This window comes from Pavona decussata, unplaced genomic scaffold (genome assembly GCF_977016875.1).
Source record: "Pavona decussata unplaced genomic scaffold, jaPavDecu1.1 SCAFFOLD_6, whole genome shotgun sequence".
Taxonomy (NCBI): domain Eukaryota; kingdom Metazoa; phylum Cnidaria; class Anthozoa; order Scleractinia; family Agariciidae; genus Pavona; species Pavona decussata.
In genome coordinates this window covers 5,265,941-5,293,228 of record NW_028145430.1, presented here as the reverse complement: position 1 = coordinate 5,293,228, position 27,288 = coordinate 5,265,941, and the positions used below count along the sequence as shown (strand labels likewise).

The 27,288-nt window shown below is 40.1% G+C and overlaps 1 pseudogene across 1 annotated transcript in view; it reads right to left on the bottom strand.

The window, feature by feature from the left end:
- Nucleotides 1-27,288, bottom strand: part of LOC146489349 (scavenger receptor cysteine-rich type 1 protein M130-like) — an 84,504-nt pseudogene that overhangs the window by 13,228 nt on the left and 43,988 nt on the right. Inside the window, exons 9-14 of the transcript XR_014864422.1 lie at nucleotides 25,282-25,581; nucleotides 24,746-24,856; nucleotides 19,954-20,289; nucleotides 16,119-16,286; nucleotides 14,794-15,050; nucleotides 10,512-10,659 (exon numbers count right to left, since the gene is read on the bottom strand). The product of XR_014864422.1 is annotated as a scavenger receptor cysteine-rich type 1 protein M130-like (transcript). The remainder of the gene's footprint in view (nucleotides 1-10,511; nucleotides 10,660-14,793; nucleotides 15,051-16,118; nucleotides 16,287-19,953; nucleotides 20,290-24,745; nucleotides 24,857-25,281; nucleotides 25,582-27,288) is intronic.

Below are 27,288 nucleotides of genomic sequence, written 5' to 3'. Positions count from 1 at the left end.
CTCCGTAAAAATTAAGAACCTAATTAAGAACCTACTTAGCCTAAAATGCCAGTAAGTACCCCAAAATATAAGAACCTGTTTTGCCAAACTCTAAAAAAGTAGGTTCTTACACGCGGGTTTTTACTGTATAACTTTCCTCTCTCTATAAATATATTTGCTACAAAGACCTCCTCTTTAGTTGTTTTAACTTCCCTAAAAGTTTTTTTTTTTCATTCATCTAGTATATTTATTTATTTATTTATTTATTTATTTATTCATTCATTTATTTATTTATTATACAATTATCTATCTTTTTGGCTTCTTTTTCTCTATTAAATATATGTGTACTGTTGTAAGCACTGTAAATATTGTAAGTAAAGCGAAATATTGTGAGATATTGTAAGTATTGCGAACACTGTAAGTATAATAACTTTGTAAGTACTATAAGTAGTGCGTAGTACTGTAAATGTTGTATTGTCTTAGGCTAATGAGAAAAAATTAAGAAAAAAAAAAAAGGAAGAACACTTGGTGAACGGAGAAGCCGGTACTGCCCCTCTGTCAAGAAGAAGTGATATTGAAAGTTATGTCAGTTATATTAAACGATAGCGTCAATCTTAAAGAAGGCTCTCACAAATTAGGGCGTCTTTTCAGTCACATGGCCGTGACTGAACTGAAGACGAAGCTCGCGAATGCCACGAAAGAAAACCAGTCTCTTAGAAGTGAACTTGAACAAATGAGGAAAAGGTTAAAAGATCAAGAAGATGATTCCTCGAGGTTACGGACAGAACTGGACGAACTAGAGCAATACAGTTTAGAACGTGTTCGCTGGAAATTCATGGAATACCGGAATCGGCTCCATCGTCAACTGAACTTGCAGTTGTAAAACTAGCAGAAATTTTAAATGTCGCGCTTGTAGGATATGAGATGATTATAGCCAACTCGGCGCTACGCGCCTCGTTGGCTATCTATCATCTCATATCCAACGCGCGCTCGTGCAATAATTGTTAATTAACTGAAAGCGTGACCGGAAAAAGTAGAATACAGGTTATCAAGATAATTATTAAGACAATCGAAGAGAAACTGGAGGAAGAAAGCGACCAGACAGTAAAGACCGACTTGTTAAATGGAATTCGCTTAAAACTGCTCGACGAACCGCCACCTTTCGAAATGAGTGAGTCTGAAAAACAAATGTTGGCTTTGGAACAACAGTATGCCGCGCTCAAAGAAAGACAAGAAAAAGAGATGAAAGAAATTGAATTGAAAATGGCTGAGATGAAGAAAATATCACCAGGGATTACGTCAGACAAAGCTAAAACGTCTGAGGAGATCAAGATCGTGGACACCATCAATCCATCCTTACTACGTCGTGAGTTTAAGATTTCCGGTCAAATTGGTGAGCCAGGACAAACGGAAAAGCTGACATTCGTTTCGCTGACCCATCAGATAGACTCAGGTCTAAAGAGGGGATACAAAGAAAACGACATTGTAGATGCTATTTGACGCTCCATCTCTCCACAAAGCAGTCCAAGGAGCTAAGTTGAAACCCTCCCTGGTCTCTCGTTGGCAAAGCTTCGAAAAATTCTTCGTGTTCACTACCGCGAGAAAACCGCATCAGAGCTGTTCCAGCAGCTGGCCACCGCCTATCAACAGATAAAGGAAACACCACAACAGTTTGTTCTTCGTGCCCTCGATGCACGAAACAAGGTGAGCTTTGCAGGCAAGGAAGCTGATTGCGAAATCAACTACGACTTCCCTTTGATTCAGAAAACTTTCTTGAAGTCTTTCGAAACCAGTCTGAGGGACGACATTTTGGCAACCAACTTGCGACCGACACTACGACACCAGGATCTTTCCGATGAAGACCTCATGAAACAGGTTAACGAACTGGCATCCAACCAGGAAGAGAGGAAATCGAAACTGGGAACGCCGGAACCTCATCCCCGGAGCATGTGGGTAAATGCAGCGAGTGCTGGAGACGAAAGCACTAAACCCAAATTGAGAGAAACCGCTGGTGCGCGTACTGAGCCACGTGAAGGCGACCAGCTGCTCGCAGAAATTCGACAAATAAAGTCAGACCTCAACTCCTTGAAGACAACAGCGAGGGAGGTTGAGAGAGGGGAAGGACGCAGTCAATGGCGGCCAACTAGACAAGGACAGCGTGGTTATAGAAGTTGCAAAGAGCAAGGACGACATGACAGCTGTCGGCACTGCTATTCATGCAGACAGTATGGCCACATAGCAGCGCGCTGTTTCAAGAACAACCGTGGTGGTCCGAGGGACGCCGAATAGCTGGAGAGGACCACGAAAAGTCCCATCAGTACAATGGTTGCAGCAAAGTTCAGGGAACAGAGAAAGCACTTTGGCAGTGTTAAGGCTGCAAGGCAGTTAAATACTGTAGTAAAGCATGTCAGAAGAACCACTGGCAGCATCACGGGGTTTTGTGCAACGCCATTCAGTACCTCAGTGATGATAGGAGGAACAGTGAAGCGGTGGATTCTGGTCACTTCGCGACACACCTCAACCTCATCCAACACTCAACTCTGGTACGGCTAGTTGGAAGGAAGTGTAGTGTAAAATGCTACCTGAGTGACCAACTCGTCGAAGCGCTTTGGGATACTGGCACCCAAGTCTCCATAGTATCAGAGGACCTTCTAAAACGAATAATGCCTGACGTCCCGATCCGGAATATCTCAGAACTGGTAGATATAGAATTGAACTTAACTGCAGCTAATGGTACTACAATACCGTACAAAGGATGGGTTGAACTCAAATTTAGACTTCCATCACCGGAGAGTGAACTATTAGTACCGTTCCTCGTGACGGAAGAGATACTAGAAACCCCGCTAGTTGGATACAATGCAATAGAGGAGATTCTACAGGGAAATGATGACCAGTCTTTACAGCGTCAAGTAGTAGATGTGAATTCGGCATTTACTGGTCTCAACATGAATGACTCCAACGTAGTCGTCAATTTTGTACAGGAGACCAAGGTAACAGGACTCGCTAGAGCCCCACTCCAGCCTATCGTGACAACTGCTCCATTTGTTGACTTCCTACACTTAGAGAAGAGCAGTGGAGGCTACGAATACATCCTGGTCATCGTTGATCATTTTACCCGGTACGCCCAAGCCTACGTCACCCGCAGTAAATCGGCGAAAACAGTTGCAGAGAAACTGTACAACGACTTCATTCTCCTTTTGGGTTTCCTGCAAAACTGCACCATGACCAGGGAGGAGAGTTCAAGAACCATCTGTTCCAGAGGCTTGAACAACTCTGTGGGATTGCTCACTCCCGCACAACATCTTATCACCCCCCAGGGGAATGGACAAGTTGAACGCTTCAACCGCACTCTCCTGTTCATGCTGCGTACCCTCCCAGAAAAGCAGAAATCTCACTGGACGGACCACCTGAACAAAGTTGTTCACGCCTATAACTGGACCCGGAACGAGTCTACTGGGTACTCGCCGTTCTTCCTATTATTTGGGCGCCATCCGAGACTCCCAATTGATCTGATCTTTAACTCGCCACAACCCGCGAACAAGCGCAGCTACCCGCAGTATGTGGACACATGGCAAAAAGCTTTGACCGAAGCTTATGGACTAGCTAACCAGAAGGCGAACCTCAGTGCTTCCAAAGGAAAACAACACTGCGATCGCAAAGTGCGTACTTCAGTGTTACAATCTGGGGACAGAGTGCTTGTGTGTCACATGACACCCCGTACCGGCCCACGAAAACTCAGGGCCTACTGGGAGGACACGATACATGTTCTGGTGAAATGCAAGGATCAGAACAGCCCAGTCTATGAGGTCCGACCGGAGGTTGGCATTGGTCGTCACAGGACCCTGCACAGAAATATGTTGCTACCGTGTAACTGCCTTCCAGCTGACACCCCGAGAATTCCTGCGCCTACACCAAGGAGGACAAGACAGTGTTCTTCTACTAGTGGCAGAGGGCCACCCACACCCACTTGTGAGTCATCATCAGAGGAGGAAGACAACCTCGTTATGATGACTGCCGATCAAATTTTGACAAAATTACAATTCAGCGCCATTGAAATCTACAACCGTAAATAACAAGGCATAATAGAATAAATTAACTCCTCGGCCAAAGGTTGTATAAAAAAGGCTTTAAACTATTTTCAACGCTTAAAACGTTTAAAAAAAAATATATCGATGTTAAATATTGTCTACACAGGTACAACAAAGCAACAAACACCAAAATATCCACGAGATAATTACATTTCACTCGCTCCCTGACTCTGCAGTGTCACGGACGAGCGACTTGGCCACAATTACATCCCTTGATTTTTGTGCAAAAGTTCTGCTGGATCCTAAAGATTTAAAACCGTACACCCAAAAATCAATGACTGAACTGTCTTTTGTCAAAGTATCAGAGGATTTGCGAAACTACCGGTCAGCTTTTTTTCTCGCTGAATTTGGATTATTTTAGACTTTTGCGTGATGGAGAAAAGTGTGTCTACTTCATCCGAGCTCAGTTCGCTCACAAACGAGCAGAGATGAAAATGATTACTATGTTTTGACTCAGGAAGAATCAATGTATTAAATTGATAAAATTGTTATTGTAATTGTATTTCATTTTATTTTATTTTGTCTATTTACTCTTTCTTTCTAATATTTATTTTCTCGAAGATATTAGCTATTCAAAGCTACTCTACAAATTCGAGGATAAATAAAGTATATACTAAAGAAAGATTCATAGCTGTGTAAATGTCTATGCAGCGAGAAGCTGAAAGGTGTAAGATTTCGAGTTCTCTCGTGGTGAAATCCCAGCTTCCGGTGGGGTAACCGTTTTTCATGGCTTTCTGCCGTTATATGGAATATTTCAAAAACTAACCTTATATTCTTAACTTAATTACCTAGGCCTTCAAACTGACAAATTATAAGCGAAATGGATTTTTTGACCGTGGCCACATTTTTTTAATTTTCTTTGATTTTTACTGACATTCACTCTTAAGTCTTATTTTTAGTCATTTGTCTTGCATCTGCCATCTTGTATGTGACACGTCATTTGGTCATATACAAACTGTTATGCATTATCTCTTGGACAATCGGTTCACACACAAAAAAATTACTAAATAAAAAAGAACGCAACCGAGAACTTAACTCAGCGCCTCACGGCCCGAGTAATAATCGTCTACCGGTCTTTTATTGAGAACTTTTACAATTTTTTATCAATTTGAGAACATAACGAATTCCTACTAACCCATTTTAGTATACAGTACACCACACAAGTGAATAGTGCTTTTCGCGAGCGCTGATTGGCTAGCTCGGAGGTGATTTGCCAAGTGCTATGCGCCACGGTTACGTAAGAGGAAATTATTTAGATAAAAGAGGAGGCTGTTAAAAAAATACATAAATGGCAACAAAGTTTGGTTTGACGACATTAAATGGTAAGTTGTCTAATCTTTTCAACCTCACATTCTACGGCGAAAACTGAAAATACAATCCCTTGTTTACGAAAACTGCCGAGCACTAAAATTACAATGAAAACAATGAAACAGCTAATATTTTTCAGCATGGTTTCAACAACAAGAAGAATTTCACAGAAAATTGAAGAAATGACACTGTAGGAAATATCAAGTGTCTCCAAAGTTTTATTTGTCTGTAAGAAAGCGAGACGGAACTTTCTACAATAGGAAATCGCTTATAGAAAATCGTGGCGCGCGAGTTTTTGAAATTTCATACCATTTGTCGGTATATTGTCAGAAATAAAATAATTTTTGGTCCGCTAGTTATTCAGCTTGTGTGGTATATACTAAAACAATAATTATTATTCACCTCAGTGTCGGTGAAAGTGGTGGATATTTACCTTGCTGCTTCACGGCTCGGTAAATATCCATCACTATTCACCTCCACTTCGGTGAATAATTGTTAAATATTTAGGTGTCCCTGGTTTAGACAAGATATTCTAGATGTAAAACGGGACCTTCCTTACTTTTGAAGATTTTCAAAATAAGTTTAAAATAAAAAAAAACTATCTGCACTATTCACAGTTGCTGTCTCCTATCCCAAATGAACTGAAAAAGAAGGCTACGACATTTGAAGAATAAACAGAGATATTTTAGAGGATATCTGGTAGCAATCTTTAACGGGGCTACGCCACCTAATTTTTATATCAAGGAAAATCCAAAAACATTTATTGTCTCAGGTATGTCTACAACAATACCTTTCATTAATTACTTGTTTTTTTTAACTATACTGTCTCTGGTTAAAGATCACTTCACCATGATAGAAATGAGTCGAAAGATTTTCTTAAGGAGCAGTTTTTCTACGAGAAAAGTTCCTAAACATTGACACAAAAACATTTAAATATCCCATGACATAGCTTCTTCATGCATTACAAATTACCATATAGTACATTTGTTGCAAATTTTAGAACAGATAGGCAAGCATTACGTCAGGACTGGCTTACAAGAGAGAAGGAAAGAGTTTATAGTCACAGGATAAGTGCCACTGGGATAAAAAAAAAAGTCAACATGTGAACATAACAAAACACAAATGAGCAGCCAACATATAGCTGAGATGAACTCATCGGTCCTAATGTCATGTAAAGGGTCGTCAGTCACAGCTTGTCATGTGAAGGGCCGTCAGTCACAGCTTGTCATGTGAAGGGCCGTCAGTCACAGCTTGTCATGTGAAGGGCCGTCAGTCACAGCTTGTCATGTGAAGGGCCGTCAGTCACAGCTTGTCATGTGAAGGGCCGTCAGTCACAGCTTGTCATGTAAAGGGCCGTCAGTCACAGCTTGTCATGTAAAGGGCCGTCAGTCACAGCTTGTCATGTAAAGGGCCGTCAGTCACAGCTTATCATGTAAAGGGCCGTCAGTCACAGCTTGTCATGTAAAGGGCCGTCAGTCACAGCTTGTCATGTAAAGGGCCGTCAGTCACAGCTTGTCATGTAAAGGGCCGTCAGTCACAGCTTGTCATGTAAAGGGCCGTCAGTCACAGCTTGTCATGTAAAGGGCCGTCAGTCACAGCTTGTCATGTAAAGGGCCGTCAGTCACAGCTTGTCATGTGAAGGGCCGTCAGTCACAGCTTGTCATGTAAAGGGCCGTCAGTCACAGCTTGTCATGTAAAGGGCCGTCAGTCACAGCTTGTCATGTAAAGGGCCGTCAGTCACAGCTTGTCATGTAAAGGGCCGTCAGTCACAGCTTGTCATGTAAAGGGCCGTCAGTCACAGCTTGTCATGTGAAGGGCCGTCAGTCACAGCTTGTCATGTAAAGGGCCGTCAGTCACAGCTTATCATGTAAAGGGCCGTCAGTCACAGCTTGTCATGTGAAGGGCCGTCAGTCACAGCTTATCATGTAAAGGGCCGTCAGTCACAGCTTATCATGTAAAGGGCCGTCAGTCACAGCTTGTCATGTGAAGGGCCGTCAGTCACAGCTTGTCATGTAAAGGGCCGTCAGTCACAGCTTGTCATGTGAAGGGCCGTCAGTCACAGCTTGTCATGTAAAGGGCCGTCAGTCACAGCTTATCATGTAAAGGGCCGTCAGTCACAGCTTGTCATGTGAAGGGCCGTCAGTCACAGCTTATCATGTAAAGGGCCGTCAGTCACAGCTTGTCATGTAAAGGGCCGTCAGTCACAGCTTGTCATGTAAAGGGCCGTCAGTCACAGCTTGTCATGTAAAGGGCCGTCAGTCACAGCTTGTCATGTAAAGGGCCGTCAGTCACAGCTTATCATGTAAAGGGCCGTCAGTCACAGCTTGTCATGTAAAGGGCCGTCAGTCACAGCTTGTCATGTAAAGGGCCGTCAGTCACAGCTTGTCATGTAAAGGGCCGTCAGTCACAGCTTATCATGTAAAGGGCCGTCAGTCACAGCTTGTCATGTAAAGGGCCGTCAGTCACAGCTTGTCATGTAAAGGGCCGTCAGTCACAGCTTGTCATGTGAAGGGCCGTCAGTCACAGCTTGTCATGTAAAGGGTCGTCAGTCACAGCTTGTCATGTAAAGGGCCGTCAGTCACAGCTTGTCATGTAAAGGGCCGTCAGTCACAGCTTATCATGTAAAGGGCCGTCAGTCACAGCTTGTCATGTAAAGGGCCGTCAGTCACAGCTTGTCATGTAAAGGGCCGTCAGTCACAGCTTATCATGTAAAGGGCCGTCAGTCACAGCTTGTCATGTGAAGGGTCGTCAGTCACAGCTTGTCATGTAAAGGGCCGTCAGTCACAGCTTGTCATGTAAAGGGCCGTCATGTAAAGGGCCGTCAGTCACAGCTTGTCATGTAAAGGGCCGTCAGTCACAGCTTGTCATGTAAAGGGCCGTCAGTCACAGCTTGTCATGTAAAGGGCCGTCAGTCACAGCTTGTCATGTAAAGGGCCGTCAGTCACAGCTTATCATGTAAAGGGCCGTCAGTCACAGCTTGTCATGTAAAGGGCCGTCAGTCACAGCTTGTCATGTAAAGGGCCGTCAGTCACAGCTTGTCATGTAAAGGGCCGTCAGTCACAGCTTATCATGTAAAGGGCCGTCAGTCACAGCTTGTCATGTAAAGGGCCGTCAGTCACAGCTTGTCATGTAAAGGGCCGTCAGTCACAGCTTGTCATGTAAAGGGCCGTCAGTCACAGCTTGTCATGTAAAGGGCCGTCAGTCACAGCTTGTCATGTAAAGGGCCGTCAGTCACAGCTTGTCATGTAAAGGGCCGTCAGTCACAGCTTGTCATGTAAAGGGCCGTCAGTCACAGCTTGTCATGTAAAGGGCCGTCAGTCACAGCTTGTCATGTAAAGGGCCGTCAGTCACAGCTTGTCATGTGAAGGGCCGTCAGTCACAGCTTGTCATGTAAAGGGCCGTCAGTCACAGCTTGTCATGTAAAGGGCCGTCAGTCACAGCTTGTCATGTGAAGGGCCGTCAGTCACAGCTTGTCATGTAAAGGGCCGTCAGTCACAGCTTGTCATGTAAAGGGCCGTCAGTCACAGCTTGTCATGTAAAGGGCCGTCAGTCACAGCTTATCATGTAAAGGGCCGTCAGTCACAGCTTATCATGTAAAGGGCCGTCAGTCACAGCTTGTCATGTGAAGGGCCGTCAGTCACAGCTTGTCATGTAAAGGGCCGTCAGTCACAGCTTGTCATGTAAAGGGCCGTCAGTCACAGCTTGTCATGTAAAGGGCCGTCAGTCACAGCTTGTCATGTAAAGGGCCGTCAGTCACAGCTTATCATGTAAAGGGCCGTCAGTCACAGCTTGTCATGTGAAGGGCCGTCAGTCACAGCTTGTCATGTGAAGGGCCGTCAGTCACAGCTTGTCATGTAAAGGGCCGTCAGTCACAGCTTGTCATGTAAAGGGCCGTCAGTCACAGCTTATCATGTAAAGGGCCGTCAGTCACAGCTTGTCATGTAAAGGGCCGTCAGTCACAGCTTGTCATGTAAAGGGCCGTCAGTCACAGCTTGTCATGTAAAGGGCCGTCAGTCACAGCTTGTCATGTAAAGGGCCGTCAGTCACAGCTTGTCATGTAAAGGGCCGTCAGTCACAGCTTGTCATGTAAAGGGCCGTCAGTCACAGCTTGTCATGTAAAGGGCCGTCAGTCACAGCTTGTCATGTAAAGGGCCGTCAGTCACAGCTTGTCATGTAAAGGGCCGTCAGTCACAGCTTATCATGTAAAGGGCCGTCAGTCACAGCTTGTCATGTAAAGGGCCGTCAGTCACAGCTTGTCATGTAAAGGGCCGTCAGTCACAGCTTGTCATGTAAAGGGCCGTCAGTCACAGCTTGTCATGTAAAGGGCCGTCAGTCACAGCTTATCATGTAAAGGGCCGTCAGTCACAGCTTGTCATGTGAAGGGCCGTCAGTCACAGCTTGTCATGTGAAGGGCCGTCAGTCACAGCTTGTCATGTAAAGGGCCGTCAGTCACAGCTTGTCATGTAAAGGGCCGTCAGTCACAGCTTATCATGTAAAGGGCCGTCAGTCACAGCTTGTCATGTAAAGGGCCGTCAGTCACAGCTTGTCATGTAAAGGGCCGTCAGTCACAGCTTGTCATGTAAAGGGCCGTCAGTCACAGCTTGTCATGTAAAGGGCCGTCAGTCACAGCTTGTCATGTAAAGGGCCGTCAGTCACAGCTTGTCATGTAAAGGGCCGTCAGTCACAGCTTGTCATGTAAAGGGCCGTCAGTCACAGCTTGTCATGTAAAGGGCCGTCAGTCACAGCTTGTCATGTAAAGGGCCGTCAGTCACAGCTTATCATGTAAAGGGCCGTCAGTCACAGCTTGTCATGTAAAGGGCCGTCAGTCACAGCTTGTCATGTAAAGGGCCGTCAGTCACAGCTTGTCATGTAAAGGGCCGTCAGTCACAGCTTGTCATGTAAAGGGCCGTCAGTCACAGCTTATCATGTGCAGGCTCTACTTTTGTTTGTTTGGTAAACCCCTCCCACAAATTAAATTTTGCTGGATTCTTGGTAACTTCACCTGCATTCTTTCACCAAAAAACCTTTCACAAAGGTAAGCTGTAATGCTGATAACTTTACCAAAGATTATGTCTTAATTGTTCTGACTACTAAGCAACACAGTCACTGGTTGTAATTTACACTTGCTGGACTTACTTTTTGTTGGTGTGCCTGGTGGTGTTGGATTGGCTGTTGTTGGAAGGATTAAGGTACAATTTACAGTAGCTTTCACAGATACAAGTATGTCATCAATAGCAACATCACTGCCATAAAATCCTGTACCAGCAACACCTTCAAAAATGATCTGCACAACAAAATACATCAAAAGTAATCAATGAGTGCCGAATGGTGCACCCTTTGTTTAGCCCAAGCCCAGCCGACTTCTCTCGAGAGATTGTGGGGGAAAATGAAACAATTAACATAATCATGATTCACTTTCAGTACTATACACCTTCACTTGCTCAGACACATTGCATGCAAATTAATATTGTAATTTAGAATGGAACAAAATGTTTTAATACACCTTTTCATAAGTACGTAAATCATGATCATCCGGGTGAGTGACTTTTGCTGCTCATGTACGCAAAATATACATTCATTTACGTCAACAGTTGAGACTATACGGCAAATATACGTTTATTAGCACTTTGCATGAACTTCATCAACGCGAACGAACTTTCAATAACGCTATTTGCATATGTATTAACATTCAATAGCATGAATGGATGAACAATTGCACCTTTGGACAATCAAAGATAACAAATACACTTTTAATATCGTGCAATGGTTAAACATTAACACCAATCAATTGCATAGTATGACAATCAATGGCGTATTAGAGACAGAATAATGCAATTTGCATAGAAACGCACAATCAATTGCACCTTCATACAACCGTTTATTCGAAATGATCAACCATTAACGTGAACTGGTAAATAATTAAAAACTTCTTTAACCACTTTCCTGTTTGTTAGTTAGCCTGCAAAACAGGCGTTATTTCAACTGCATTTTTCAGGAGAGCGCTGAGCGTGGGTCACGCCCTTCTCGTTGCGCGTACGCGCGCTCCTTGCTTGCCTCCACTCGCCTGAAAAATGCAAAAAATAACGCCTGTTCTGAAGGCTATTTTTAAAGTCACTTTGGATGCCTCAAACACCTGATAGTATCCAAATCTGAGTGCTCTTTTCTGCAGCCTGTTGATTTGGCTCATACTTGGTACATTAAACTGCACCCCACATGCTTATACAATATTTAAAGAGTGAAATACATGTAATCAGGATACTAAATAAATTATGGAGATCCCTAGTCATTTTATAAGCTTTGCATGTACTCACGGAATAAGCATATGTCTCAGAGCCTCTCCCATTAATCAAATTGTTTATCCTGGGATTATCCTGAAAGATGACACTTGCTTCGTGCTACTAACTGGTTCTGGTGGAGCCTTAATGCTTGTTCTACTCTTAATAACAAGTTCCTCGGTTAACTTAAGATTCATCAGATCATCTTCTGCTCACTTCTTGATATTATCAATTTAAAAGATGCCTATACTGGCATTTACGCGTGATGCTGTGGCTGATTCATTTATTTCAGCTGTATGCTTCGCAGATTGATAAAACTATCCTTGCTAATGGAATAGTTTGAGTCACGAAGATCGCGTTATGTTGTTTCCCTTATGTTACGCTACTTATGGTTGTACCGGAAATTTCGGAAATTCCATTACAATAACGTAAGCTTATCAGTGACCTTTTCTCAGTCTCCCATCGTGGTTCTAAAACTGTCAAACAAAGCAAGATTCCTTCGCCAGGAACTCTCCAATTTCCACCGTTTTAAATGTCAAGTGCTTCTTAGAAGTTATTTTCGATTTACTGCTTCAAAATGGTTGATGTTCCGTTTGAAAACGGCACACAAACTTAATCTGGGTTTAATGAATAAATCAAATGATGCTTTGACGCAACACAGGTAGGGGTGAGTGGGTCCCCTCCTTCGCGATATAAGCGACAAGAATGGATTTTGATTGGCCTGCTTTTGTTGAAGACAATCAGAACAATACATCCCTACTAGGAGAGGACAGAGTTTAATGAATAAATTACTGTGCAGATTTGAAGCTACCATGAGAAAAAAGGTACGGAGCCTGTTTTTACGCGGGATGCCCTCAGGGGCATACCGTGTCTAAAAACGAGTCGATTTCTTTTTTTTTTCTTTCTTCATCGTAGTCACAAATCTTCACATTAATTTTTTCATTAAATTCTGCCCTCTCCACCCACACGTACCAGTGGGACGTCAAAGCATCATTTGATTTATTCATTAAACCCAGATTAAATTTGTGGCGGCCATATTGTTAACATGTTGTGGACTCAAGTGTGCCGTTTTCAAACGGAAATTTAACAATTTTGAAGCGGTAAGTCGAAAGAATAACTTCTAAGAAGCATTCGACATTTAAAACGGTGGCAATTGGAGAGTTCCTGGCGAAGGAATCGTGCTTTGTTTGACAGTTTTAGAACCACAATGTGCAAAGGAAAGGTCACTGATAAGCTTACGTTATTATAATGGAATTTCCGAAATTTCCGGTACAACCATAAGTAGCGTAACACAAGGGAAAAAACATAACGCGATCATCGTGACTCAAACTATTCCATTAGCAAGGAGAGTTTTATCAATCTGCGAAGCATACAATTGGAATAAATGAATCAGCCACAGCATCACGCGTAAATGCCAGTGTAGGCATCTTGTTAGACACAGTATGCCCCTCGGGGCATCCCGCGTAACTACCCTAGGAGGCAGGACATATCATTAACCATAATGATGAATAACACTGGCCTCAGGAACGTCTTCCCCTGAGGAACTCCCCAGTTAACAAACAAAAATGATGCCATAACATTACCCACACAGACCCTTTGCTGTCAATCTTTTAATTAAATCTATAACCCAGTTTAACTACAAAAGGGTAAGTATCTGGCACAGACTTAAAGCACCAATGAAGTAAAAAACAAGTTTAGCCTATTTGAAAGACCTTTCAAAAGAAATAGAATGGCGTTATCTTTTTGCAATACCTTCTCTCATTTCAAAGACACTCAAGTTAAATGATGACTCAAGTGCTGACACCATAAGTGGTTACACTATGGAGACAAACCACAAAATCAACAATCTCTCTGGAAATTCTGTATTAATGTAGCTCAAACGTGGCACCAGTAACGTAATTTGAGAAAGACAGAAATAATGCATTTCCGGGTCTCTCTCGTGTTGCAATTACATTCCCCTTTTTTGGGCATTGCGTCCCTTTCAAACAGGATAATCTCTTTCGTTTTATAGTCACAAATAGCAATGACTGGTTTAAAACAGAAAGGGACTGAAGCCAAGAGTGTTACCATAGCAACATCACAATATATACCAGCATGTGTCTTTCTTAGGACACGATACTGGTGCCAAGGCTCACCTACCCAAGCCTATTCTTTCCAAAGATATTCATTATTTTACGATTTGTCTCTATGCAGTGACCACTCATGATCTCATTTTCTAGTTTGTATAATATGAAAACTTGAATATATCTGGAACGAGAGAAGATATCGCAAAACTAAAAATACCATCCTTCCTCACTCTCAAATAAACTAAACTTGTTTTTTTACTTCATAGGCACTTTGAGTTTGTCAATGACTACTCAGTGAGAAAGCATATCAAATGCTCTCGAGAAATCAAATGATCAGTAAGGTAAGGTAACGTAAGGTAAGGTAAACTTTATTTTGCCAGGGTGGCCCATTCAGCAACGAGGCTGATATCCAGAGGGGCCCTGGACTTAAAATATAATAATTAAAAAGGCAAGCATGCAATAATTTGTACGAAACTAGTGTCTATAAAATTTTAAAATTGTAGGTATCAAATGAAGCTTTAAAAGAAGAAAGTAAAAAACTCTAAAGACCCGGCCAAACGGATGCAACATGTTGTACTAATTTGGCCAACATGTTGCACAATGTTGCATGACGTTGGATGATGTTCAACGAAGTTTGATTTCCATGAAACATCGTCTTCAACATTGTCCAACATTTCTGTTGTTCTTAAGTGTGAACAACAATGTTGCATTCCTTTGGCCACCGTGTTCAATATTGTTGAACGAGCGCGCGTCCATTACTATAAGCCCACTTTGGAGGTATCTGTATCCATGGAGACGATCTATTGTTTATATTTGCGTTGTGAGTTATCACGTGAGTGTTTAAGCTACCGTATGGTGAACTATATATGCACAAAGCTGTCAAGAGTTTACTTAAACAGTTCGCTTCAATGCAAGTCATTGCGAACAAAACAGATTGAACGTGTTGCCTTTTTCCCCTCTGAAAGTCCACCCTATCCCAATAGTGCACATACTCTGCACTAGAAACCACTTGACATAAATTTAATGAATGAAGTTTGTGAAAAAGATAAAGAACTATAATCTACTGTGTATACTTACATTAAAGTTTCGATATTTGCTGTCAATAGGAATAACTCCTTTCTTCCACTCATATCCTTGGTCACCAATCAACTGCCAAACCAATTTTTCTTTCTCTGTAGTCTTTAAGTAAACAAGCAGCTCCCCAGCTGTAGTTCCACCCATGAAATAGTAGAACTCAAGACAAGAGGCAGAGGAAATAGTAGGACTTTGAAGACGAGCTACTTTTCCTTGCATAATATCCTCCCAAAATTTCATGAAAGTGGTCATGTAAAAACCTAGTAAAAAGATGATGCGAACTTTATGTTGAACTAAAAAAACTTGTAAGGGTCACTACCTTGCCTTGAAAACTGAAATTGCCCCAAAGAAGGTAAATTGGCACAGACTGGTTATTATGTAAAAGACCTAGCTCTGTATTTATCTTGAGAAAAAGGCTGAAGCAAAAAGAATTACCCTATTCTTCTTTGCTTAAATATCAACCAATTAACACAAGTTGATATGTATTTAACTAATATTTATATTACATATTTTTTTTCTTTTTTATTAAGCAGGACCTGGATGAAAATTACTCCGTGTAATTCTAGTTTACCCTGTCTAAATAAAATGTTGTTGTTGTTGTTGAAGCAATACCTACAGCATTACACCAAGTAAAGCAGATGAACTAGTTAACAAATTCTGTGTTGTGCTGCTAGCACTGATAACACAAATGATGGATCAGAGAACTATTTCTGTTAAGTGTCTGTTGTAGGGTTAAGCGAACCCATAAATTTCCCACTGAACTTTAGCCCTAGTAGGGACATGGAAGACTGCATGAGGAAAAGAAAAGTCTTCAACCTTGGCAGGAATCAAACCCACAACAACATTACCCTACTGACTGGCAAAGCTACAAGGCAAGACAAAAGCAATACATGGGTGATTATGATGGTAATTGCGGCAAATATGTGGATGTGAAGGAGACAATGAACGTTGTGTTGCTAGCACTAATAACACAAATGATGGATGAGAGAATTTACTCTACAGTGTAGGTTGTAGTGCTTTAAAGTGAACACACAAATTACCCACTGAACATTAGCTCAAGCCTCCAAACTCACACATATTTCCGGCCGTTCCATCTTTCTGCCAAAAAATAAAGTGGAAAGAAGCAACAGCCGGAACGTTTGCAGGCTACATTAGCCTAAGCAATGAAATGGAAGACCAAACAATCAAATTAAGAAAAAATCTTTGGCCTCAAAGGGAAGTTTTTTTTTTACCGCTGCCCAGTTCGAATCTATAAACTCTCAGTTTATCTACTATAATCTTTGTACAACACAATGTCTTACATGTACATAGTTTGATTACCACTGTACCTTTTCCTCTTAAGTTAACTGTGGTGTGATCTGTTTTTGGCCATTGGTTATATCCAGTTTTTCTGCTTCCAAAGGTCCAGTTGAAATTGCTTTTTTCAGTAACTCTTTGATAGCCGCACATTCCATGCCCTTTCTCAAAGTCACAGGTTCCTGGAGTTGAATATATTCCTACATTGTACAACAGCAGCAATTAGCACACTAAGTTTTTTACACATTTGGAAAATTTTGCCTCAGTTAAGGAGGCTCGAGGCAGTTTTTTTGGATTTAGGGTGGAAGTTTTGAAATTACGATCTCGCATACAAGATAAACTTCGATCTCCTTCATACTACATCATCATTTCAACATATAATCAAAGTTAATTTTCTCATCGGTTTCCAAGCAACAGCTATTACCATAGCAACGGAAGCGCATAGCCTCTCATTTTAAACATTGTCGATTATCTCGAAATCTAGTCAGACACTTTATGACGAAACTTTAGGGATTTAAACTACTCAATCTAGACAACTTGTAGGCGAAATTAGAAAAAAATCTGTAAGAGCGTTTTCAAGTAAATAATGAATCAATTTTTACGGGGTGATTTTGTTTATTCCAGCATTTTTCACCAATATCTCTGGCAAAATAAAACTTGACACTTTGTCTTTTCTGTTAAAAGGTCACTGCTAATAGCAAAACATTCTAAATGTACATTGAGCTTCATGGGTGTCTCCGATTTTAAGATATTTATGTTTGAAAACAGTTAAAATAAAGCGCAAATGAATGAAAAAGTTCCTACTTTGCATAAATCGAGATATCTTTAAAATACCCTGGCAGATTTTTCTGTTAAATTACAAGCGGTTAGAGTAACAATTCTTTTCGATATTCGCTTAAGGTTTAGGCTCAAGAACTGAAACCGGTGTTAGATAAGAAGGTTGAATCTTGGTCAAGTTTCAGTCATTATTCGCTTTCTCCGAGCAAGAGTTTTATTTTGTTTGTTCCGGTCTATTCCACTGCTATTCACGTGCTGTGAATATTTATGATTAGGTGAAGTCGTGCAAAAGGTAAAATTTACATAAATATATGCTCCTGCTTCTCAAGTCTTCCATTGTAAATTTTACCTTTTGCACGACTTCACGTTATGATAAATATTCAAAGCACGTGAATAGCAGTGAAATAGACCGGGACAAACAAAATAAAATTCTTGTTCGGAGAAAGCGAATAACGACTGAAACTTGACCAAGATTCAGCCTTCTTATCCGACACCAATTTCGGTTCCTGAGCCTAAAACTTGCGTAGATATCGAAAAGAATTCTTACTTTTACCGCTTGTAATTTAACAAAAAAATCTGTGGGGGCATTTTAAAGATACCTCGATTTATGCAAAGTAGGAACTTTTTCATTCATCTGCGCTTTATTTTCACAGCTTTTAAACATAAATATCTTAAAATCGGAGACACCCATGAAGCTCAATATAAATTTAGAATGTTTTGCTATCAGGAAAGACCCTTTGACAGAAAAGACAAAGTGTCAAGTTTTATTTTGCCAGAGATATTGGTGAAAAATGCTGGAATAAACAAAATCACCCCTTAAAAATTGATTCATTATTTACTTGAAAACGCTCTTACAGATTTTTTTTCTAATTTCGCCTACAAGTTGTCTAGATTGAGTAGTTTAAATCCCTAAAGTTTCGTCATAAAGTGTCTGACTAGATTTCGAGATAATCGACAATGTTTAAAATGAGAGGCTATGCGCTTCCGTTGCTATGGTAATAGCTGTTGCTTGGAAACCGATGAGAAAATTAACTTTGATCATATGTTGAAATGATGATGTAGTATGAAGGAGATCGAAGTTTATCTTGTATGCGAGATTGTAATTTCAAAACTTCTACCCTAAATCCAAAAAAACTGCCTCGAGCCTCCTTAAAGGGCCCTAGTCAGCCACACCTTTGCTTTTGTTTATATGCGAGAGCTTGGCTGTTATATCTTTTTCGGAGCATGTCAAAATGAATGAAATCACTGTGAAACTACTAAAGATAATGAAACATACTTTCACGAAAACAACTTACAGTAAAGCTATAAGATTTCGCTTCACCATGCAATATCAATAATTTCGATGGCATCGAAAATGGCGGAGGCTGACTAAGGTCCTTTAAGACAGGGAATTATCTATTATTGTTTACGCTTACATGAAGTAAAAATCTAAACATGGAACCTGTTATAAACTGCACTGGGCATATAAATCATGGTACAAAATGTACTACAGTCGAACCTCCCGTAAGCGACCACCCATAATGTCAAGGATTTGTGGTCGCTTACCAGAGGTCAGACCACAGGGGGTCTAAATTTCGGGTAATTTACATATGGTAATTGCGGAGACCAAACCCTTTTGCCAGTGCTTATCGAAACCCAAAGTAATAACTTTTCTTTAGACTGCCTGATTTAGGAGCAAACATTAAACGGCATTTTTGCAATGTTAAATTTCAAGCTTAAAACATCTACAACTTTCGCGTTTGTTTGTTTGTCACATAATGCAGTTGTCGTTCTTTATCGCCACAAGTTTTCTATTGACTAATACCAGATTGAGAGAGTCATCACCAGTCATGCATGTCTAGTGTGCTATTAACAAGATAAGAAAGTTTCTCTCCTACAAGGGATTCAACCTGATTAAAGTTTCTTTCAGTGTACACTATAGTGCAAGTGTATGTTATCAATCGTTTAAATCTTTTTTGGGAGATAATTCCGGTAGCTCCGCCTGTGAGATTTCAATACGGCGTCCGTTGTAATGATGTGGGCCAATATGTTACATCGACACATTTTGCAATTTCCGCCCGTGAGAGAAACAGTAGATTGTGTGTCAAGTGGGAGGTTAAAAACAATTAAAAATTGTAAACAATCACCCCTAAAAGTGGTCACTTACGAGGGGTGGTCGCCTACGAGAGGTTCCATTTTTAGTTATTTGACTTGAAAACTTTTGGTATTTTGGAAAAGTGGTCGCTAATGAGAGGTGGTCGCTTACGAGAGGTGGTCGCAAAGGGAGGTTCGACTGTAATTATAAATTAAGGCAACACTGCCATAAAACACAACAACAAATGGAACCACAATAATTGCTACCATATTCAAACATGTAATTTGGTCAGGAGTAGTTTTTCATGGTGGCACATTTAGTCACAAATGATGGATTAACTCTGCAGTATATGTTAATTAAAAGTGCTAATTACGTGAACCCATGAATTTCCCACTGAGTGTTATCCCTAGAAAGGAAATGGGAGACCACACATGGCAAAGAAATCTTTGACCTCGGTGGGAATCAAACCCATGATCTCTGGAGTTGATCAACTGTTCCTCTACCTACTGAGCTACGAGGCCACACTCGAGCACGTCATGGGTGATTATCATGGAAATTGCAGCAATGTGAACATGAAGGATACAAATGAATGTTGTGTTGTTAGCACTAATGACCCAAATAATGGTTGCTAGGACTAGTGTTTGCAGTTGCCTTAAGTTTGCAATCTTCACATAAGAGACAAATGCAAGCATTATTGATGCTTTGTCTAAGGCTTCTAAGACTACAAGTTATAGAATTTGGGAGGGTATGGAAAGTGTAATGGTGAGAGTACTCGCCTCCCACTAATTTGGCCCAAGATAGGCTCCTGGACTTGGTGACACATGTAGGTTGAGTTTGTTGTTAGTTCTCATTCTTTCTCTGAGATGTTTTTCTCCAGTTACTCACATTTTCCCTCGATCTCCTTGAAAACCATCACCTCCAACCCATATTTGATCTTGTATGCGAAGGTGACAGGACTAGTATGTGCCACTCTCATTTAAACAAAACTTCAAATTACCTTAAATATGAATGCCTACCTTCCTCCAAGCAAATCACTCCCACGTCCTCAAAATGATGACAGTTGTGGTTATTCCAACCACCATGCTTGCAATTAATCAATTTAGTTTCATTTCCAACACAATTCACATCATCCAACCAGATTGAGCCATTCCCCATTCCAAAATGAGCATTGTGGTACCAGTACTGAGCTCCTAGGCTGTAACTAAGCTGACGGCAAACCACATTAGCCTCTTCTATGCCAAAGTAATCATCACAGATAGTTCCCCAACTACCAAGGTGATATATTTCCACGCGGCCTTCAGCATGAAAGCTTGAACCCACAAGGCGGACATCACCATTGCTGTATGACGGCCCTGTCAGGAACAATAATTGCTATTTTAGAAGTTCATGAAAAAATTACAACGAATATTTTTTTTTTTACTTACATGTAGTAAGTAATTCATTCAAACACATCTCAGAGTGCAAACTGTAAATTATACTCCTTTCATCAGAAGAAAAAGACCTAATAAAATTACTTTAATTATGCTGCAAGACTACCTTACATTGCCAAAACCTTTTACTCGCAGTTTTGACAATAAATTGTTGACAAACAAGATTAGTGCTACTTTACTCCAGATTCAAAAATAAGCAGCAGAATTATTACATCACTAAGCAAAGGCTCCTGTGAGCCAACTTGTGAATGCAGATGACACATCAGTAATTGAAATTAAGACGGCTACGGAAACTTCCTTAAAAGCTAAAAGAAATTATATCTTTGCTCGATTATGTAATGCAAAATAACCATTATTGTACTATAAAAATGATTGTCAAATTATTCTCTACAGATTGAAAAAGATTATTTTGATGCGCCGATTGAAAAAAAAATCAGGTGTTTTTTCATTCAAAGTTCATAGAAGCACGCCATGTGCAGCTACGCCATGCAAATTCATGTCCGTTAGTCCGGGGCTACTGGATTTTGCGATCGGGCTAGTGGATTCTGTAGGGCATACTTTTTTAACTTCCAGGTAGATTTGTGTTTTTCAAGCCAATCTCACAAAGGGAAATCTGTTCAACAAAGTATCGCATTACATTTAATGCCCAACATAAATGCGTGAAATTTTTCCTTTGGAGTTGAGTCCACGTAATCCTCAAGTGAAAATAATGAAATACGACAAGCTCTTGCTAAATAAGAATTATTTATCGACCGTGTCCTTTTGCTTTTCCATAAATTACCAGATGTAAATTGCAAAAATGAAACATTTTTTCCCTTTGAAACTTCTATGAAAGCTGACAAGATCTTAAAGTGTTCATTTCACCAGAAATTTGCATAATTTTGTTTACGACGTCACTGATGCGTGACATGGCACGTTCCGCTTTCGCGTGAAAGCTGACAGCAAAACTAGTTTTTTTTTAGCAAACTAATCTACTTGATGTAATACTTTTGTATGAGAAGGAAAAATATGATGAAAGATGTCAAGTTTTCATGTATGCTAAAAGTTATGATAAGCAGTGAACTTTTCAGTTAATAAGAGCGCTTCTTTCAGCTGAAGACATTTTCTGGTGGGAAACATTTTTTGGCGATTAAATTTCAAGTTGCGCAACGCAATATCACGCATTCTTTCGGACTAAAATGATTCAGTTAGTTCAATCGCGAAGGGAAGATAGGTTAAAAAATCGGTGAGGCCTACAATGTTTATTCAAAGTCCATGCTGACAATTACTTGTAAATTAAACCATTTTTAATTAAATTATTTCTAAATTAAATTATTTTTAATTCTTAAAAGACACCGCACTCTGTGGAAAAAAACGAAAAACCTATCACTTTGCTCAGATTCAACGAAAAATCTCCATTCTTACACTAAAATGATTGTCAAATTATTCGCTACAGAATGAATAAGAGAATTCTGATGCGTCGTGAAAAATTTTTCCACATTTTATTTTTCACTAATTGAGTTTACGACCCCGGACTTTCTGAAAAACTGAAAAAACTTGTAACTTTGCTCAGATTTGAAGAAAAATCTCCATTCTTGCACTAAATGATCATCACATTATTCTTTACATATTGAATAAGAACATCCTGATGCGCCGTGAACAAAAAATGTTCGCATGTTTTTTCCGCTAATTGAATTTAAAACTCATTCACTGCGCACGCCCGAAAGTTAACGACAGAACCAACCAGCCAACCAACCAAGCAACAGTCAGCTATCGCTATAACTCGTTCATTGCGCATGCGCGCATTCACGAGTTAAAAAGGACATAAATTCAGGATCAGGTGGTGTGCATCATGGGTATAGCAGTGTACTTTGCCTTTGACTTGACATAGTAAAGGTTAACTCTGTTTGTTGATTATATTTAGACCAACAGTCCACAAGCGATCTTCTTTTAAGACTTATTATTTTCTTCAATTTACCTTTCCAGGTATCTCTTGGTGGACTGCGCCTAATCTGTCAGGTGACAGTGCACCAACAGATGTTTTGGGGAGCAGCTGCTGTTTGTCAATTTTACCAATAATTTTTACTGCCTTTAGCTGCTTTATTGTGATGTAAAAGTGGATTACAATCCTCTCTGTTATCCCCAGCATCCAAACAAAACTGGAATGCATGCACGCATTCAGAAGTTAAAATTATAAAAAAGTATAGCTCTTTCTTAAAATGGAGATGTGTTTTTCATAAAACAACAATACAAACAATAATAAAAATACGTATTAAATCTTGCAAATGCACCACCTCATGACCATGACAACTAAACACTCTTATGTAATTGTTCGTTGAAGGGTGAAAGGAAAATTATAACATATGCCACAGGCAGCGCAAGCTCATGAAGCCTGTGAACAGGCTCGCAAGTGGGGAAAAGGGTGAAGAAAAAAACTGAGTTTGGTTTTGAGTGAGAAAGAAAGAGAGGGAGTCTGTGGACATTCTTTTGATGTCGTCGTTCCGCCCGCTTGTAATTAACCTGTGGGTATTATGTCAACAACTTAATTATATACCATTCATTCTGCTTGATTGAGTACGAATATCAATAATATTATTCAGTGGGGAAATGCAACGAGAACGAGAGCATATTTGGAACCTTTTTTCGATTCCGAGACAAATGTTTGAGCTCGCCTGAACGCAAAACAGTGACGGTAGTTTTCATTTTCAACTCTTTAAGAAACAAGGAATTGCTTGTTACTCGTGGGCAACGAACTCCAAAAGATCTGTAGCGGTATGATCACCGGCTGATGTAGAACCATCAACGCGGCCCTCCTTGGAAGGCAAATGTTTAGAGGCCTAACTCCTTAACCTTGTCCTTCATTATTGACATTAGAAGTGTGACAGTTATCACCGTAGAATGTTCTAAGTTACACAAAAAAATTATCATTTCTTTAAGTCGATAAAAGTTCCAAAAACAAAATGGTTTTAGCTACAGATTGTAGGCAAATCTTCTTCTCTTTTACTGAGGCTGAAGAAGCTCCAGCTTAATCACAAATTATGCAAATTTACACTGCATGACATTCAAATGATTCAATATGTCAAAATTCTTTGCAAAACTGTCGACAATCATCCATCTAACCAATCAGATCATGATACTAGAATCTGGTAACACAGAACGGTGACATTCAAAGAATGTCCACATGCTCCCTCTCTTTCTCCCTAGCCTCAGACAGCTCTCCACTCGCCAATGTTTCGCCAATATTTCGAACCAGTTCCAGAAGCAGAAGCAGGGAATTCAAATCCTTCTGGAACTGGTTTCGTAAGAGTAATTGCCCAGGGGCTCTCCCGTTCTTACAATAAACTTTTGCCCACAAAAATCCTGTTTACCTGACCAACTGCCCCTGGGTCTCGAAGGATGCCCATTACTCCACTTGGGAACCTGTTCACAGGCAGCCCAAACTCATGCTCAGGTTTAAGACAATACAAGGTGAACAAAACGTTATTTTGTAGCGGTGTCGTCTCTCAATTTGTTCAATGTATAAAATTTGAATGTTTTTCCAATGAAGTTGATTTATTTTATGCCTGTTTTGTCTGAAGTATATGTCAGAGTTTACACATATCTCATACTTGAGGTAATGTCAGGGAGTTTCCACTTTTTCTGGTACTTTCTCTTAATAGTGGAATCCAGAGAAAAGGTGATGAGGGGGCTAACTTAGAGTCTTAAGCAGAGGAGCAGAGTAGAACTCAACTCATTTTGCCAAAGGTGACACAGAACACACAACAACACATGAGACTGCTGTTATGTGAAAGTGACGGACAAATATCCCAGAGTTCCTCCTTCACTACTGTTAAAATATGACAACAAGATCTGTTATTTTTATCTACAGTGACCATCCTGACGTGCAATGAAATTGTTCCACTGATAATTCAAACAGGGTTCAATTATTGCAATTTTAGGGCTTCTACTTACAATGTATTGCAATGTAGTGATATTAGACTTCCCTAATAGCAAAGTAATTCGTAGTTGTTATATCTATTGCATTACTTTCTCTGTCCTTGTGTGTGTGAATTTGTGCTATCTTGCTGACCTGTAATTTATTTTCATTTAATGCTGATGTCAACTGGCTGCCTGGCTCCGTTAGCCCCTATGGTTATTCCTGGCAGCCAGTACTCTAATTATATTTCTAATATTTTTGCAATGAACTTCACCTAAGGCAAGATTACAAATAAAGAATTGTTCTTGTTGTATGTACACAAAAAAAAAAACGAGTTCAATAAACAGTACACAAACAACTTCAACAGATTTTGGTGAGTACTTGATAGTAAATTATGTTTATTGAATTTTTTGTTTATTGCAAAAGAGTTCAACTTGATAGCTACAAGAGTAAAACCTTAAATTGGGCTTTGTATATTCTTACCTGCAGGCAGTTGACAAAGTTCACCGACAAAGGAAGCCACACAGTTACACAGGCCAGATGTCTTGTTACAAGTGCCACCATTAGAACAGGGCTGCGATTTACCACAGATCGCTTCAATCACAAGAAAACAAAATAAAAAATAATTTAAACATTGCTTACTTTACAAACGCACAGTACAAATCTCATTGGAAAAGGTAGTGGTGAAATATTAATAATCAGGGCTTGCTTGTCCAAGATCACAATAAGAACTTTCCATTTTGTAACTTACATTTTGCAAAAAATGTCAACAATTTTCACTTTTACAAAACATTGAGAGAAGTATATTTAGCACTGACTGTGGGTTTTTAAAATAACTAACCAGCCACAACAACTACAGCAACATGATCATCATAAAAAAGGTCTAATGTACCAGTCAAGGCCTCTGCACCGGAATACTACATCTTCCTAATTAAAATTTAATGTCTTTGTCATTCTGCGCAAAAAGACAATGACATTGGACCAAGTGGTGACAATCATATCTCACATTTTGTTATTACCGTTAGTGCAAACTACACCAGCATCATCATCGTGGGTGCAGTCATGTGCCCCCCAGCCTAAGTGGCGGCAAAATGACAGCGATGGTTCACTTCCTGTACATTGAACATTATCCAGGAAAATCTGGCCAGATCTCCTACTAAAACCACGTACCGCCTCAGCTCGTCGGTAGCCCAGCTGACGGCAAACTACATTGCCTGCATTTATATCCCAGTTGTGATTACACACGGTTCCCCAGCGACCTGCGTACATGACCTTCACTCGCCCGCTCATGTTTGACCCACCATCTGCCAGTGTTAAATCTAAAGACAAAACCAGCAAAAAACTTGACACCAAAGCATTTTACATCCTTTTATATCTTACATAACATTGGATGAAACCTAAAGTATAAGACTGATTTCTCAATCTCTCTGTTAAGCCATGTGTCTAGTCAAAGATTGCCAATGTTGGAGTCAATCTTGTACAATACAGTCTCACTTTGTGAGATGTAGAGTTGTATGATGACTGGTGTGATAATGCATTGGTGGGTGTCAGCCAACACACACACACATGACTGACTCTAGAAGAGGATTAAGCCTCCAAAAACTGTAAGCATAACCTCATGGATGATCACAATCTGCTTGAATCCACAGACGATTATTTCCGCACAGGTTACTGTATTGCAAGCCCGAATCTCTCCATTTTATTCAGAGAAAATAAACTTTATCTCAAGCAATTGGGTACATGTATAACATTTCAATCTGACCTATGTAGTAGACCATTTCCAAGTTGCTTTGGACCTCACTATGAAAGCGAGGCTAAGTGCAAAGTTTTTGTTATGGAAATTAGTTTTCATTCACATGCAAAAAAACCTAATTTTCATATGAAACGTTTTGCACTTAGCCTTGCTTTCAAAATGAGGTTCACAGCAACTGGGAAATGGCCTATTGGAGCACACATTTTGAAAATATATAATATGCTTACGATGATCTTTCTCCAACTGAACGATCAAGCATGACATTCCACAAAGTTAATAGGCATCACAATATATCAGGACAGAGCAGTTTCAACACACCTTTAGTTTTAATAATAATTATTATAAGCAAATTGGTTATAATTACTTTTATTAAGAAACTTATCTTATGTTATCTACCGGTATATAAATCTTAATATTTATTATTATTATTATTATTATTATTATTATTATTATTATTATTATTATTATTAAATTTTATAATTATTTTCATCCATATTGCTTTGTTTGGAATTGTTTTATAGTTACTATCATTTTTGTGGAGAGCTCCTGCATTCAATTTGTGATAAATTTATTTTTCTATCAGACAGTACAAAAATCAATATGCCAAGGGAAAGTAATAAAAGAGGTGGTAAAAGCACTATCGAAGTGCAGGAGGAACCAGGATGTATAGAGTCCGATATGAAAAGTTATTTAGAATCGTTCAGCAAGAAACTGGATGTGATGAATTCAAACCAGGAAAAGAGACATGAGGAGATGTACACAAGATTCGAAGCTCTTGGCTTTTGAGCAAAACACGTCCAAACTGGCTTCAGATTTAGAGTCTTTAAAAGAAAAATTCAAAAGCTTGGAAGGTGATTCGGCAGCTGTAAAAAGTTCAGGTGGAGAATAAAGTCGATGAAACTCAGGCTTCAGAGTTTGAAAGGAAGATTAATTAATGAATTGTAAAACAGGTCAAGTCGAGACAACATGGCGTTTTGGAATGTTCCAGAGGGCAGTGAAAGTGATATGCCTAAGATCAGAAACAACGCTCCACATTTCAGTTTTTCTTGTCAGAAAGTCAGGTCTACGACAAATAGCACAATTCTTCAATTATCCGGGAGATTACAGATCTAAATCTGCAGACCTGGAGATACGGTTCAAAATCTGGAGACTCCCGGATTATCCGGGAGAGTTGACAGCCCTGCTATTAAGTACACAGGAAACCAGGAGCCGGTTCTGAATGGCCAGAATGGAAAAGTTTGATCCTGAAGATGTGAGACTGTCCTTTTGTTCG